This window comes from Pezoporus occidentalis, unplaced genomic scaffold, assembly GCF_034315485.1.
Source record: "Pezoporus occidentalis ecotype Australia unplaced genomic scaffold, CSIRO_AGI_Poc_V1 ctg11, whole genome shotgun sequence".
NCBI classification, from domain to species: domain Eukaryota; kingdom Metazoa; phylum Chordata; class Aves; order Psittaciformes; family Psittacidae; genus Pezoporus; species Pezoporus occidentalis.
In genome coordinates, this window is record NW_026912886.1 from 9,874,776 (window position 1) to 9,892,299 (window position 17,524).

The following is a 17,524-nucleotide window of genomic DNA, read 5'->3' on the forward strand; positions in this document are numbered from 1 at the left end:
AGACTTTTCTATTGAGTTTTGGGCTGCAATGTGAATTCCCAGTAGGTGTTTCATGAGAAGTTTCTGAGTTCATATATATGATGATTTGATTGAACCCAGAAACCCAGCTGAAACTGCTGAGCTTCATCCAATTATGAGGTAAACCAATGTAAAATCCAAACAGCGTATGGGCAGCCAAGGCACAGGTCAGAATTCATAAAAGAGAGCAAACCCAAGGGAGTTTGTTACAGTTGCAGGTCTCTCAATATTTCTGACACTGCAGAGATAAGTTCTGATCTATTCTTAATAAAAGTTGTGGATTTTTATGTCCTTAACATTCCCAAGTACTTCAGCATGTTTCTGGTAGCTCCTACTACCCATGCAGTTTTGCAGGAGATACTGCTGGGTCTTTCTGGAGTCTGTGCCCAGTTGGGTTTATGTGAATTTGGCCACACACCTGGTGAAGTCTGCTGATGCTTGGTACTTATCACAGGCACTGCTGCCTTGTCGTTCTTGGATGCTCTTGTCCTAGCTGGTGTATAGGACTTTCACTGTATGAGGTTATTGAGAATTAACCATGTATTGATCATGCCATTTAGACACCCAGGATTAGTCAAAGAAAGGAAAGTTACCCATTCACAGGTTAGCAAGCAAACTGCAAGCCTTTATGAAGTAAACTCTTTTGTTCTATTGCATGAACTCTTTTTCCATCCTATTCCTTCCCTATCTGAAATACAACACTGTTGTCTTGCTTTGTAGGAGTAACCTTGTTTATTGGACCACCTGTCCCAGGCACTGAGATTATCATCATTCACTTTCCAGGTGCTCTCCTTTCACTGCAGCCATCACCATGTGCACAGAAGTCCATAAACCTCAGAAAGAATCATCCTATTCCAAGGGCTCCATGTGGCCTGTTCTCTTCAGTACATCTATATTTTCTTTTCTCAACCACTGAGGGGACTCCAACAAAACACAAAACCCTCACAAGTGATTTTCTAGGACAAGCGAGTTGTCAGCTTTGCTGCTAACATTGGTTTTGACAATCTCAGATAAAGGCTGAGCTTTTACTCAGCTTTCAGATTATCTCTGAAGTTCACAAGCAGCCTGCCAGTGGGCTTGACTTCGGTAAGTAGCGACGCTGGGTCATTTTACCAGCAAGTTTTCACTTGGGCATCCTTTCTAGGATGAAATGTCCCTATTTATCATGTGAGAAATTACTTGTTTTTTGTTATTACAGCACTTGTCCGATTTGGTATGATCAGAGAAACAACTGAATGTATCAGCTACCTCACATTTCAGCTATGGGAGAGAGCAAGAGAAAGATTCACGCTCTCAGCAGCTTATTTCTAACTGCAGAAATAACGCCTAGGCATTTGCCAAGATGGGCACAGCAGAAATCCAATCCCTCATGGCAAAGATTGTGCCATCACTGATGAACACTAAAGCAATGGTTTTTATAATGAGCCATAACAGGTTACAGCAGCTCTATGAAAGTTACAGAAAGCAGGCTGGGAGGTCTTCATCCAAATTAGTTTAGCCAATTTTTGCCATGTTTGCATCCCACTGCCTTGTGAATGTTCTGGGAAGGCACAGAAAAGTAGCACAGAACTGAAACCAGAGCCAGCTTAAAGTTGTAATGGGACAAGATAGAGTTAGGTCAGGTCCACAGGCAGGAGGGGAAAGGGTCTGCATAGAGACACACTGGAAATCCAGAACTGCTGCAAGGCATTACTAAATACATTGAGCAAATTCCAAGTAATATGTTTCTGCTATTGCAAAATTAACTGGGGTTAAAGTATTACTGATTTTAAAGACAGCCAGTCTGTTACTGAGATCAGTTAAGAAAACAAGGGTATGGAGCGATGTTGTCTGTGTGTAAACTGGCAGGCTTAATCATAATTTATGCTGAAGGTGAGCCTCAACCAAACGTGCCAGAGAGAAGCCAAACAGGTAAAAAACAGGGGTGAGCTGGGGCATGTTGGGAGCTCAGAGCACCTTACTGTGTAACATGGCCAAAAAAAGAGGCGTTCCTGCAGGAGTGTGGTTGTTCATGAGAGCGTTATTTCCGTTTGTGATGGATATTTGTGTGACCCAGGTCACAGTTCTGCACACTGCAGAATTCTGAGCAAAGCACATACAAGTGTGAAAATTATTCAACTTCACTGATCTCTGAACACCCCCAAAGAGGTTGCCCTCCCTTCTACCCCCACGCTTCAGGCATGAGGCAGATCCATAAATGATACACGAGATAAACACTCACAGAAGCGTTTCTGTGATTTGGAGTTGCTGTGGTACTTCTGAAAACATTGCTCTTCAGGAATCCAGTATCTGCACAGGGCCCTTTAAAACAGTCACTGATTATTTTGTTCCTGATCTACTCTCTCTGGCTCGTAGTGGTTTTTAATGTGTCCTACATTTTGAGTGATCATTCAGGTACACCAAGAAATCCTTTAATTTCAGAAATCCACAGTTCTTTCATTTTACAACCCATTAATGAACCACTGGGGTTAACTCTGCAGTCCTCACAAAGACAGACCATTATTACTCTGTTCTTTGAAAGCAAGCTAACCCAGGCTGCCCTTGCAGTTACCAGAGAATAGCAAAGTCCTCAGACTCTGTAAGAAGCACCTGGAGGCAGCATCAGAGAGATTATGTTAGGGAAAAACCAAGAGCCACATGCACCTGGAGAATTATCATTACTTCACCAATTGCACTCAACAGTACTGATTTACACAAAGGGAAAAAAAATGTAGCTTTGAGATTTAAGACATGGGGTACTTAATTTAGCTGGAATGAAAACCTACAGTGCCTCCACCCTGCCATTACTGTTCAGGGAAAAATCTGAGCTGTATTTTGGCATCTTCTCTTGATCCTTCCTATTGAGAGGGATGCTAAAGGTGAGAACCTCAGCAGAAAGGTCACATCTTCCCTTCGACCAAATGCACATTGAGAATACTGATGCTTCTGACCTAATCTTGTGGTTGTGCTGACCACCAGATAAAAGCTATGCTAAGCATTCCTGCAAGCCACAGAGCCTTTCTTTGTCTTGCACTTCCAAACCCAACTGCACTTCCATGATACTGCAAGAAAGGTGAAAACAAGCAAACCACCTCAGTGTAGATGTGGAACTTAGGGATGCAGTTTAGTGATGGGCTTGACAATACAAGGTTAATAGATGAACTCAGTATTCTTAAACCTAAACAACTCTATTATTCCATTTCTATCAAGTTTGGCCCTAGGGGGAGAAGCTTCTACTCAGCTCCCTCACCAAACAACTGTTTCACACCCAGAGAGGCAGCAAGAGAGCTGCAACCCCCAAATGAATCTGCTCAAAAATGAATGAAGAATCCTCTCACATCTTTATCTTTCTACACAAGAAGAGAAAAACTAAATCCCTGGCCATAGCAGGGCCTTACCTTGCAGTGACAACAGGAAAGATCCCCAGGAGCACTGCTACCATCCACTTCCCATACTGCATGGGCAAGAAGGCTCACCTGCTCTACATCAACAAATCACAAAGGCCATAGATAAGTGCTGCCTGCTGGGAGAAGGGTCTACATGTGTTTTCACTTACAAAGCAACACCTTGATTGGTACACCCTGCTCCAGCCCAGAGCAGCTTGTGGCTCCCTGTCCTGAAATCTCTTCTAATCCTTGTAGGTCTTTATGGCTAGGGAGAAAAGTGTGAGGTTTAGGTCAAAGGGAACAAATGCCTCAGTTTTTCCTTCTGTGCCCCACAAATCCCCTGGTTTAAATACAGAGGGGAAAAAAAATAGTATTTCTATTTTCTGTTCCTAGCTATTTGGGTTGGGGCATTTTTCCCCTCATAGTGCAGCATGTGAATCACACTACATATTAAAACACGCTGTAAAGAGAAAAAAAGCAGTTATTCAGTGGTTTAGTCACAACCACTGGAGAAAAGGTTCACCCTCTTCTCTTTCCTCCCTTTTAGCCTCCATATGTGGGCCAAAGGGTTCACTTGAAAAATGCAGCAGCTTTTTGCTCTGTGAACTGTTTGAAATAAACCTTACCAGCCTTTGCATATGTTTGCAGTTTAAAATGGATCTGCATTTACACTAAATGAAATATTTACCAAAATGATTATGAACATTTTTTCATTTGCATAAGCCAATGAATTGTATCTTTAATGCTGTTTGAAGGATCGGTGCATTTTTGCAATGAGAAGTAATGTTTTGGCAATATTAGTTTTTTGCGTAGTTAAAAATCAGCTATTTTTGGCAGAACAATTAGTATCAGACAAATATTCAAAGCAGTTCTGTCAGTTTCTCATTATGGATATACACTGGAGTCTCAGTTTTTAAGACCTTTGCCATTATTAAGAACTTCCAGCATTCAGCTCTGCATCACCAAAGCTCAGGCCCACCTTCTGATGCTTGTGGGAAGATAAATCCCCAGGAGAAACCTGTTACTGTCAACAGGGACCTGAGAGGAGAGGAGAGGAAAAAGAGGAGGAGAACAAACACATTTAGAAACTGGAATATCCACAACAAAGCCAGACTCTCAGCTAGTATAGTTTGCTGCGTATCTCTGAAGCCAGTGGAGCATCATTTCCCAGCAGCTGAGGTTTGCACACACTGTCATGCTTATAGCCACGCAGCAAAATGTTGGATTCCCTGCTCTACACATGTATTTCTTCTCTGTCAGCTACTCCATCTGTCATGGTGTTATTGCTGGTGTACTGCCAGAAAGGATGTTCTCTTCTCTGTCTGGAGGAGCAGTCTTCTTCCAGCTGATCCTTGATGTACTGAGCATTAGGAAGCCATGCTGAGTGTCCTCCGAAGACAGAAAACCCCTGGGAAAGAGTTTTGCCATCCTTTGTCTGAAAAGGTTCATTCATTTGAATGTGAGCCTCACTGGGAGACCTTATATATTTACACTGTCCAAGTGTTGTCCTTTGCTGTAAGGATAGATGGTGGTAATAGCACCATAAATGCTTTTTTCACAGCACTGTTTATTACACAGTATTGTCAGACTCCCTACCTTAGCCTTCTAAAGGGAAACGGTGCTTTACAATCCAACAGCAGGGTGGCAGCATTAGGTATGCTGGAATAATCTTCTTAATTGATCTTGGAAGGGGTGGGCAGTGATTTCCTTTGAGTGATTTTCATTAACTGAGTTCTTTGTTATTGCTTGGGTGTGGGTTATGAATATAAGAGTTTTCACATGAGCGTACCTTCAGTTCAAACACAGTTCAAACACAGTATAATCTGCTTCAATAAAGAGTTGGAAGAATGCAGTTTTCAGTGGCATTTTTATTAAGTACTGGCAAACCCTTGTGCATGTTAATGCTTGATAAAAATACAGCTGACCCAGATGCAAAACACTGTGGTGAGCTAAGCCATACGATAGGTGAAGGAAAATAAATCCAGTACCACGTGATACCCACCATCCCTGCAAATTCAGTTCACAAGAACGGGAAGGTGGGATGATTTTCCTATGATTTTCAACATATTAAATTTTGACCATCCACTTATTAAAAATCTGTATTTACACTAAATGAAATAAAATTAAATAATAAATTTCACCCCAGGAAAGCTATCTGAAAATAACCCACAGAATAACTGAATTAGACATTGGCAAATGGGTTGTAACTTGTATTGTTGCTCAAGATATTCTGTGGGAACGCAGTGGTAACGGGTCATTTATTTCATATTCACATTTACAAACCCAGCCAGAACAACAGGCAATTAGATACTCTTATGGCCAGTATATGCTAAAAAACACAACTGTGAGTCAGCAGTTATAATTTCTTGCTGTTTGAGACACTAGTTTCCTTTATTCACTTTTGGTTATAAAAGTCACCTATACAAAAATGAGCTTCGGAAACCACTTGGTTAAGTAACCAAACAGTTGTAGGTATGTCCTTGGCCACAAGCAGTGGAGAACATGAGCTTTGCCTGTCTCGTGTGACAGTTCTGTGACCACTTTGAATTGATGTAAGCTGGTTCTGCCACCAAAACAGCCATTCCTGTCCTGCACTGCTTTGTCCTGTCCCATCACTCTGTTTCAGCTCAAGCATCTCTACAGTTGCATGGCAAAGCAGAGCAAGAGATCGGATGTGGATTAAAAGTAACCTGATGAAAATCAACAACTGTGGCTTATGGTGATGCTGGCCCTAAGGCATCAAGAAAGGCATTATTCCACCTCAGAATGAAATCTTACATGATCTTTCCAAATTTACTGTAGTGCAGCATTTTCCATGCCTGTAAGAATAAGATATTTCTATTTAATAATCCTTCTGCAAAACTACCTCTGTTTCTGTCACTGTTAGAAACTTCATATCACAGTTGGATACAGCTCACTTTGGAGCACTGGTGCAAATCTGAACTGGTGCGAACAAGTGCAGCTCCCCTGGGTGCACAGGGCTGGCACTGATTTCACTGGGGACGTGCAATCACACAGCAGTTGGCACATGAGCTTGACACTGTAACCATCATCCGCGGCACTTGGGACTGCAGCCAGCCTGGGGTAAAATAGCGGATTTCACAGGGTTACACCAATAATTGCCCTTCAGCCCTGGATCTGGATGACAATACAAGTAGCCTGAGTTAGAAGAGCAAACAGAATTGGTGAGCAGTTCAGAGATGCTCTTTCAGACAGTTGTTTTTACTACATTACCTATTGTCCTGGGTTCAGCAGTAGCAGTCATTTTTTCTCCTTCTTGGTAGCTGGTGCAGGGCAGTGTTTTGACTTTCAGCTCGGGAACAGAGCTGATAACAAGGATGTTTTGGTTTGGCCAAGGACTTTGTGAGCCTCATGCTCTGCCAGGGAGGAGGGGAAGCCAGGAGGAAGCAGAGACAGGACACCTGACCCAAACTGACCAAAGAGGTATTCCATACCACAGCACGTCATGCCCAGGATGTAACTGGGAGTTAGCCGGAAGGGCTGGGAGACTGCAGGGCTGGAGGAGGTATCGGTCGGTGCTTGGTCGGGCACGGGGGGCGAGTTATCGGTCGGCTGGTGGTGAGATGATGTATTCTCTTCCCTTGTTATTTCCTTTATCATTATTATCATTGGTGGTAGCAGCAGTGATTTGTGTTATACCTTAGTTACTAAACTGTTCTTATCTCAACCCATGGGAGTTGCATTCTTTTTGATTCTCCTCTCCGTCCCTCCGGGAGCAGGGGCAGGGAAAGAAGGGGGAGGAGTGAGTGAACAAGTTACCTGACTGGGTTTAAACCACGACACCTATTCACATTTTTTTCTCCATTAGACTGTGCTCTTAAGACCCTCTCACACAGGGTCATTTCAGTTGTCCAAAGTATAGTATTGGAAGTGGAGGAAGGGAGATATTTTTAGGTGTACTGTAGGAGGACATGAGTAAGCACAGATGTTTTCTGTAAGGCTAAAGAATGGTACAAGGAGGATACATGAAAACAAACAGATCTGGCTACTTTTCTCCCTCCCCTGAGCTTACCACTAGTAATAGCAAATCCAGATCATTCAGGTAGGAAGAGCTGAGAGCTAGGATGGACTTGAATCTAACCACCACACATGACCTACTCTGCTGGACACATCTGCTTTCAGCTGTGGTAGAGTGCAGTGCTGCCACTGGGGGCCTCAGAAGGGATCCATCAAACCAGGACTTTCCAGGGAAGGTGAGGGAACACCGTGGTATTCACCCTGCTGTACTGAAGCAAAGCCAACATTTGCCATTTGACTTCAGCCTGTAGAAGAGAGTCGTGTGAGACAATCCCTGGAGCACAAAACACAACCTGTCCCCAAATCCCCAACAGCCACTGGCAATTAGTTACAGAGGCTGGGAAATTATTCAGCCTCACATTCATACCTTTGTGAACACAGCTAGTTTCTTTTTACCCTCAGTAATAGATCCGTTAAAGTCACTCCTCCCTATATCCACTTTCTCACCTATTTGTTCTCTCTCACAACCCACAACCGATTATTCCCACAGCACCAACGGCACTGCAGAGCTGCTGTATGCTATGCTAGATGGATGGGTCAAACAACCAAAGTCAGCCAAAACTCTTTGGGATATTTGTATGTGTGTTAGTCCTGGTGTATTCTAATCTGCAGAAATCTGGTTTTGAAGGCAGTCACAGAAACTGACTAACATCACTAAGAAAGTGGGGATGTCTGGTGGGGCCAGACTGACTGAAGGCAGCTCTGCAGTTGAAGCCAATGTGGACCTGTGCCCTGATTTCATTCAAACTCCCTTCCCAGCACAGTGAGTCCATAGAAAAATCACTGCCAGGTCGGCATCTACCGTTGCACTACTACACACTCTATCGGCAGTAGGGCAGTGTCAGGGGAGCACAGTGTTTTCTTGGGGACAGTGAGTGAGCAGTACACATCATTTCTTGCGTGTGTGTCAAGTTTTCACTGTGCTGCTCAATCAGCACTGCTTTGTATTGCTGCAAGCAGGGAATATGGGAATGTGGATTGTGCTAGTGGTTTTGCTGCATTCCTGCTGCAGGGATATTGTCCTGGTTATACACAAAGCTCTCTTCCCCACAATGACAGCAAGAAACAAGGGTTTTAGGACTTGATGGTATTTCCACAGTGCCACTGAGAGAATGTGAATGAGCAAAAGCAGCTCAGTTCAATTTGTGTTATTTAGGAACTACTTGAACCACTGATAAAGGACTATGCAATGTAATTAGGCATGAGGTCAGAAGAGCTCCTAATGCAATAAATAACTCAGTTTTGAAAACATATGTTCCTGTTCATTAGGAATAGCAAGTGTTAAGCAAGTAATCTGTCTCTTTGGTGCAATTTCAACACAATATATGTCATGACTTGTCTTATGAAATGAATTGCAGGGCTTTCTGATAAGGTTTCATTTTACTAATAGTAAAGTGGTTCCGTACACCCAACAGGGCTTTGTTAAGATGGAAGCATATTGTAGCACTAATGAAGCATGAGTTCAGCCTAATTAACAGGATGGCAATAGCAATCATACAGCCTTTTCATTCACTTTTATGCATTCTGTCACAGTAACAAAGTTGTGTTCAACACTGCTGGAACCCTCTGGCTTTGCTCCCTATTTGCACGCCTGCTAATCCCGCTTCTTTGTTCAAATGGGCCCGGATCCAGCCAAACTCTAAGCCCGTATAATCATAGATAATAAGGCCTGGCCCCTGGGCAATCACACCGCACATCCACCCACCTGCCAGCTCCTGCTCCTCGTATTTAACTTTAAGCACGAGAGCTGATCCCTTGCAATCAGCAGGCCCACTCACAAATTTCCAGTTAAGCACATAATAAAGGGCTTTACTGGATTAGGGCCATGGTTTCTATTGTGAAAGGAAGAGTCACAAGCAGAATTTATTTGCCTGAATAACCCATTTTGCCCAGTTTGGAAAACAATAGCATTTTCATTACCCACTGCACAACTCACCTGAATGAAGGGGAAAGGCTCCTTGCCTCCAGCTGCTCTTTCAATTTGGGTTTGTAAACTGAGCCACTGAAGGGCATTGCATGGTACACCATACTGGCGAGTTATTTGTGTCTAATGTGGGCATGATGGAGGAGATGTCCAGACAGAAATTAAGTTTGTTCCATTAATTTTGATGTGTTCTGTGCAATCCCTCATTTGAAGTGCTGAAAATTAAGCCTGCAGATGGAGAGCCACAGATCCTCTCCCTTGGCCTTGCTCCAGCTAGGGTAATTACATGCTGGCTGGCTGAATCCCCTCATATAGCTTCAGATGGAAAAGTCATTCTCCACTTTTCCTCCTGAAATACTGCAATGTAGTGCAGCACTCGCAGAACAGTAACTGAGCAGTACCTACAATTCAGCAGTGGTGGGAGCCATATCTTATGGGCTAAATAAAGGCTGAATTCCCTCAGTAACCACCACAGCTGCCCTGGAGAAGACTGTCCTGCTTCAGCGTACGGCTCCTGGCCCATAAGAACTTCAAAATGCAGGCATGCAGACGGGGCTGGTTGGAGGGATAGCACAGAGATACCCATTATGCCATACAATTTGGGGGAAAGCTCACCTCCAATTCTGAAACGGTGAAACTTGAGTGCAGGAGGCGACTTCCATTTCATTACAGTCTTTTCCATTTCATTATAGCATTAGAGCGGATAACGAGCACAATGGTGCTCTCTTGTGTGGCCCCACTGTGAGTCATTTTCAGCATCCCCCCAAAAGAACTGCTCCAAAATAATTCAAAACCTACACACAACTCAAACCCAGAAACTGGCCATCTCCCACCTTCAGAATGGATTTGTCTTTCCTTGGTTAAAGTAAATCATGCACTCCATTTTTACATAGAGTTACTCTGTAAGTAGCATGAAAAGAAATGAAGGAAGATGTGGTCAAAGTCTCTAGTAAGACTACATACAGTCACTGAGGGCATCTAACAAGTTGACAGATTTTGTTCTTGTTCTAGTTTTTCAGAAGCAGAATTTTCACTTGATCAGGTATTTAAGTAAAAGGAATCATTGCAGCAGAACTTATTCTTTGAGAATTTCATTCACTTCAACCGGTTACAACCTACGGCAAACTGATAGGAGTAAAGATAACCCACTGTTAATGGAGAAAACTTGAATAGAACAAACTTCAGACAGGGAGGTTGGACAGCTTCACAGACTGACAATGTGCAGGAAAACCTCTCTGATTAATGCACTGCAAGTCTTACAGTGACTACTGTTTTTGACTACAGGGAAGCTGAGTCAAGACAATACTTGAGACGTGGGACACTCTTCTCCCTTTACTGGACTGGTTCTTGCTTTTACATTGCCATATTGCTCTGCACCATAAAAATGGCAGCATGTTCCTTCTTTGCAGTGTTTTTGAATGGTTACATTTTACCTGCACTATTTCTGAAATAGAAAGAGTTGATTCCTGTAACCTTGACACTTCATATGCTTTAAGAGTCTCAGCTTCCTGAAAATATCAACATCATAAACTCATCTCTTCCCATTGGTTCCAGCAGACAAGCCAAATACTAAATAAAACCAGGCACTAGATTACCCTCTTATTCCTAAAGTTTGTAGAGGAATTCTTCCAGATTAGAGATACATGATGATAAAATAATACATGAAATGCTGTCCTTTACTTGCCATAAGCATAGCTCTTCAGTTCCCAGGATACTCTTTCATGATTACAGTTCACTGAGAAAGACACAGTTCATTTGTACTCAGTGAAAAATAATTCTGGAGTACTACTTTATAATAGAGTGACATTAAAAGTATGTTCTCTGGTTATTTTTTTTTTCCATTACTTCTATTGTACAGCAGAAATGCAGGTAGTGAAAGTAAGATGAACACCTCCAAAATGACTTAAAGGGTCAAAACCACATGAAGTACAATTGCTCTCCAAATGTTTCAGTTGATACTAATCTGTCAGGAGAGAAGCATGACAACCTTTTGGCAAGTGTGGCATGAAAACAGAGCTCTGGAGCACTCAAGACATTTTCAGCAGCAGGCCCTGATACAACATACATCTTTACTTGCAGGTGTCTTCCTCTACATGTGGCAGGGGAAGATCCTGAGAACAGAAGAAACTGATGTGAGAACAGAATGTACTAATACATGGCAATGACGACTCTTAACAAATGGATTTCAAACCTTTTTTGTTGATCTGAGTAAAATATCCAGGATACGAAACCTCATTAGAAATGAAAAACTTTGAGACAAAATGTGTGGAAGCTCAAGACACAGACAAATAGTTATGAAATGGCTTTATTATCCAAGGTAACAGTGCCATCAGCAACAAATATGCTGCTTGTCTGTCTGCATTTAGTACTGCAATGGTGTTGATTCCTGTAAATCACTGGTTCTACATTTACCTGGGTTTTCCTCTTTTTCCTGAAATAGATAATATCCATTAACACATACTGACATGGGACATGTTCCCATGCACAGTGTTCGTTTCAAATCCACCTAGATACTCCACTCCCTGGACACAAGCAGTGGACAGACAGCCTTCTTCCAAACTGTTGGTTGTCATTTCAGCTCTTTCACTTTGAAACCGTATTTCAAATGGGAAGCAGCCAGGGAAGACAGAAACATGGGACAGTTACTGCAAGGACAAACCCCTGCTGCAGTGGGTGGGATGGAGCAAGGCGACCCATTCCACCTCTCATCACCAGAATGAATGTGAGCTCCTGCAAGGAAAATCACTGGGAAAAGGCATTCGAGTTCTTTTAAAAAAGGACATTTCTTTTTTCTGAATTTCACAGAGTTTCTCTTTGCTTTTTGCTCTCCATCTGTTTCAGGCAGCTGATCAAGGGGTTTTCCCCTTCACCCACAGCTGGAAATGGGAAACCAACACGAAAACCCTTGTTGCCAGCAAACAGCTCAAATACTTCCCCAGCTGGGGACCAGCCAGGGCAGAGGGATTACAGTAACCAGCATTGACAGATTTGCATATTCAAAGATTGTAATTGAAGAATAAGCAGTAATGACATTATGCAAATCCCCGGGCACTGAGTGGCCGAAGCCAGAGCTCAGTATAGAGCATCCTTACTGAAACAAACTCATGCTGACAATGAGGCAGCACAGGGCCAAGCACAGCCAGGGAGCAGGGAACTGCTGAACGGCAGGAAAAGGCACCATAATTCATAAGTAACTGTGCTTAGCCCTGAACTCTGGTGGCTGGGACATCTCCTTCTTGCCTCAATATTAGATATATTTAAGGTCACAGTGATCTTCTAGGTCCACGGTGAGTTAGATGGCAAAATTATTGCCGCAACTGAAGAAAGGCCAGAGAAGTATATCAATAAAACAACATACTTTCATGTGCTACCGGGGAGTTAAGCAGCCCTTATGGTTCCTTTCTTAGTTTTTGTCTTAAACCTTTTCAACCTCCTCATCAGCAGAATTGGTTTCAAGGAGGCATATTTCATCCTGAGGAAAATTCTTCATTAGCTCCACTTCTGAACTCATGCTTCTAGGCCAGCAAAAGTTACGGAGATATAAGGAGTTCAATCGGTGCATTTAAAAGCAATCAGTAACTGCAGCAACACTTGAAAATACCTAAAATACAGCCATGCTTTCAGAGGGATTCTGTTCAAGTCTGTCGTACATTATTTTCCACAGTATATGACTGACTCTGCACCAGCAACTGAGTTCACCTTTATTCATGAATAACTATCCTTCTCTTCCTACTGTAAATACAATTCTAAACATATGGGAGAGGATTTATAGTGAATTAGGGCTGTACATTATCGCCATGATGAGCTGCATTTGTTACCCAGCAGATGTCTGGGTAGTAAAAATCCCCCATGAGTACAGTATCCTGGAGTTTCCCAATTCCTTGATAACTGGTCCAAGAATTCTCATTCCTGCTGTGCTCTGATCCTGGTGGCCCACAGCAGATGCTCGCTGTCTGCCCATCTCCTGCAGCACTAATCCTGCTCTCCCCATGCTGCGATCCCAGCACAGCATCATGCTTTCCCTGCTTTTCTCTTTCCTCCTATACTCCCCAAAAAGCTTTTCTGGTGACATTCATTACTGCAATAATACCAAAACTCTTACACAGACTAAGCCAAATACCTCCCAGGTGTTGTGTCACTGATTACCAACAGAGATTCAAATTTGATGACTGATCTGGCTGTAACTGCTTATGATACTGGTAATGCCATTATAAATATCAAGACAATGCTTGTAAGATGTCTCAGCCCATGTCTTTTCCTCAGCACCTCACAACCACACAGCAAGGGGAAAGCTCTGTTCCAGGAAAAAGCCTGGAGACACAGTGAATAACTGGCATGAAACTAAAGCCTGCAGAGATCAAGTGACTGGTTCCAAAACACAGAAGACATACAGTAATGCCTTGAGAGCTTTCACATGAGATTATCTTTCCTCCTGCTCTGGTTTCTCCATCCCAGGGATGCCTTACTTTTGTCAGCTCATGTCTTCCAGCAGAGAGGAAAAGATGTCACTGTTCCCCCAAAAGCCTGAGACAAAAGGTGCTCCCATACATACAGGGATATTTTTGCTCTCTACCACATCTTTGCAGGCTGCTGTCACTGAGCACTTTGACAAGAGATCACTTGATGTAAAGCCAGGGTCTGGTGTGGTTGGAGGCCACCCTGTGAGACCAGTGGGCTCATGCATAGTGTAACTTGGACTTAATCACCAGGCATTCCCCTGCCCTCGAGCTCCACTACATCTCAGCTGCTCAACACTTCATACATTCCTTTTGAGTCCCAAGGTTTTACCTTTAAGAACAATGATCTTGCATGTACGATATCCCAGACACAAGTCTATAGTACAAGGTAGATCATAAGCACTGAGTTTTCTTCTGGCTGTCAGACAAAGCTTTGAAGAAGAAAACAAGCACTGTCAGACACCATCTAAATTCCTGTCTCGGCACTTTCAAAATATTCCTCCAACCTCTTCTTTTCAACCAGAATACAAGCAAACCCTCGTCAGGTTATCTGCTTTGCATTGTTATATCTGTCTTTAACCTGGAATATCACATTTCAGTTGGTAAAGAGGCTACAAATACTAATCCACCCTTCTAGTAGAAAGTGGCTTTTTTCTTTTTGCTTAGTAAGAAAATGTAAATCTAAACATAGATAACATCAATTAATTCATAATTTACTGAACTGCTATTGTTCACTCATTCCAAAGAGCACAGGGTGTAACTCCCAGGGTAACACCAACATCAAATTCAGCCTCTCCAGACCAGTCATGATTAAGGGGCACATTTTTAGTCCACTGCATTCAGACACATCTGGTTTTGAACCTTTCAACTAAATGCCATTCAAAGAAGTTGAAAGCCAACTGAACCAATTCACAAGGCCAAGATTTTCAAGCCTCTAATTGCATAAACAAAAATGCATTAAAATACATATCCGCGTGTTCTGCACGTGCCTTTTTTTAACCATTACCTGGCAAACTCTTCCAGGCAGAATTATTTCAAGGAATTAAGTGCCATAAGCTGAGCAAAATGTGAGCCCTACATTATTGAACAGCCATTAGCCATGCGAGAAGCTGCGCCATAACATTAATTTTGCAGCTACAAGACGTTGGCCTTGAAGAGAATTAATGCATGGGCACATATTGCTACACAGTCATAAATTTCAGTAATGCAATTTTACAAACCTTTTAAAAGGTAACCATTGGAAAAAAGAAAAAAAAAATAAATTAGTAACAGGAAAGGCAGGGCAGAGTTTAACAGCAATATTTCATTACCAAGACAGGGAAAGAAGACAAATGACTCAGCCTCTTTGGTTCTCCCCTCTCCCCCCACTATTACTTGGGGACAAACACACAGTGCAGCACAGATTTGTTTTGTTACAGTAAGCATGTCAGCCCTGCAGGACAGCAAATCAGAAGGATTTTTCAATACAAGCAGAGATTTGGCTGGTGCTAAAGCAGAGTTTACAGCAAAGGTTTTCAACAGGGACCAGACTTCCCATCGTTTCCAGGACAGGCAGAATAATTAGCATTTCTCTAGTCCCTCTCCCAGGTAGGGCTGTTTTACCATATGTAATTCCCTCTTTTCCTCCCTTCCAGGGGACACCCGCTGTTGTGGACACAGGCTGGAGTCACACCACGTGCTGAGGGACAACATGCAGGCAGCTCACCACATACAGGCTCAAAATAAGCATGGAAAAAAAGAGCAATTTTGCTGTGAGTAGTAGAATTTGACATTTTACATGAAGCACCAGCAATCAGAACTGCATGTTCTTACCCAAGGACTTCACTGATTTATTTTCAGCCTTAATAAATGAAATCAGTTTTGAATCCTCTGGTTGCAGAGTCTGTCCTGGAAATGCTACCTCCACAAAGCTCAACATGAAAGCATATGGGAGTCATCTTCATAACCTGCCATTTCCAGGGTTGGGATAGATGAGAGGAAGGGCCAGGTCACATTTCTTACAGTGCTGTCAACCCCACCAGTGAGACACAGAGATCTCAGATCTCAAGGCAGTTTTTTTAGCTGAGGTCAAAGCATCAATGTCAAAGCAGAAAATTCCCTCTATTTTCTGAGGAAAGCTGTTTAACTTTGAGAAAGGATAAGATCTGAGCTTGCACCATATGTCCAGAGACCTGCTTAGTGCCTCAAAGGAATATCCCAAAATCCACAGTTCCAGGGTGCAGGAGGACAGGGAGAAGCAGAGCAGGGGATGGGTAATTGCTGCTATAAAGCTCTTCATTTCTAAAAGCCTCCAGCCTCAACAGCAACCATGTCTCCAGATGTCTAGCATTTCCCCCACCCTAAACTGTATTAAGCCTTGTGGACAACTTCCCTGGCAAGGAAGAAAGCTCTGCACATCTTCTGCACCTGCATCCAGGACAACTGATGTGTAGTGGTACCATGCATAGGCCAAGCACAACTGCTTTCTTGTGCTGTGCTAATCCAGGACCATTAACTAATTTCTTTGAAAACCTCAGACTCTTGGGAACGATGTCCTGTTGCTTTTGGAAGAGCTTTGTGGCTCTTCTAGACATAGTTTGTGCTACATTGCAGAAAACAAATAAAACTAAATGGAACTTACTTATGTGAGGAGTTTGACTGCTGACAGGACACTTCTTCCTTTGTTGAAGATTTTGCTCCTGTTTCTAAGTGAATGTCACAGATTCACATAACAGCCTGCAAGATATGGAGTGGTCCATGGTCTCAGATGCAATCTGAAGTGATGAAGCTTGCTGCAGAGCTACTGGCAGAGTAGCACTTTACAAGATATAGAACTCTTTCCTGAAAAGATAAATTAAAAATGAGATGAAAGAAAGTAACTCATCTTCATAACTTCCACGGGTGCTTGTCTTACCCCAAAGTGCACACCAACACAAATGACCTTTTCTTTCAATAGGACCACGCTGCTATGGGCAGACTACTGGCTACTTTTTCCTCTTCCATATGTAGATTCGATGGGATGAAGTCACTGTAGCACCTCAGAGGACAGAATATGGCTTCAAGATCCAGTATATTGCTTTTGACTCTTCTGTGCATTAGGCAGAGCCATTCATCAAAGCTAGATCTGAAATAAAGAATTTATTCAACCAGTACAATTGATTGCTGTGAGCAATACATTCAAAGAAGCGCAGTGATCGTGGGACTGGATCCTGGTTGCCGTTTCAGTGTTTCATGAGACTCAAGTGACTCTATCCAGCAGCTACTGTAGAAACCTGCAGCTGCCCCATCTTCCAGCACAGTGATGGCTCAGATGAGGTCCACATATCCTGCATATCCAGCTTTCTGACTGAGGAATTCTGTACCAGTGCTTAGGGTTTTTTGTCATGAGCCTGGTTACACTTAGCATCTTTATGAAAATTTCTGCTGCTGGATTTCTTCTGTAATGTAAGGACACCTGTAAGCTTCTGGACTTGACGGGTAAAACCCTGAAACTGATGCAAAATCATGCCACCATCCCCAAAACTGAAACCAACACTAAACTGTGAATCACAGTCCCTCCCAAGGGGACCTGTGATGGTTTGCAGCCCAACTCACAATATGCGAATACCCAAGGCTGGAGCTGGTGACTTCACCCTGCTGAGGGCATTTGGCACTACCCCATCCTGACCATGATTGCTAAACCAGTGCATTAAAGGTGCTTCTGCAGTAGAGATGAAGGAACCAAAACCTTAGGTTACTATGTT

General features: G+C 42.8%; 1 long non-coding RNA gene across 1 annotated transcript; it reads right to left on the reverse strand.

Annotated features, from left to right (window-relative positions):
• Positions 1–12,109: 12,109 nt before the first annotated feature.
• LOC134169599 (uncharacterized) lies at positions 12,110–16,961 on the reverse strand. The gene is made up of 2 exons (XR_009966939.1): positions 16,423–16,961; positions 12,110–15,748 (listed from the first exon to the last, which is right to left on the reverse strand). It is a non-coding gene; the product is annotated as an uncharacterized LOC134169599 (long non-coding RNA).
• Between the last annotated feature and the right edge of the window lie 563 nt (positions 16,962–17,524).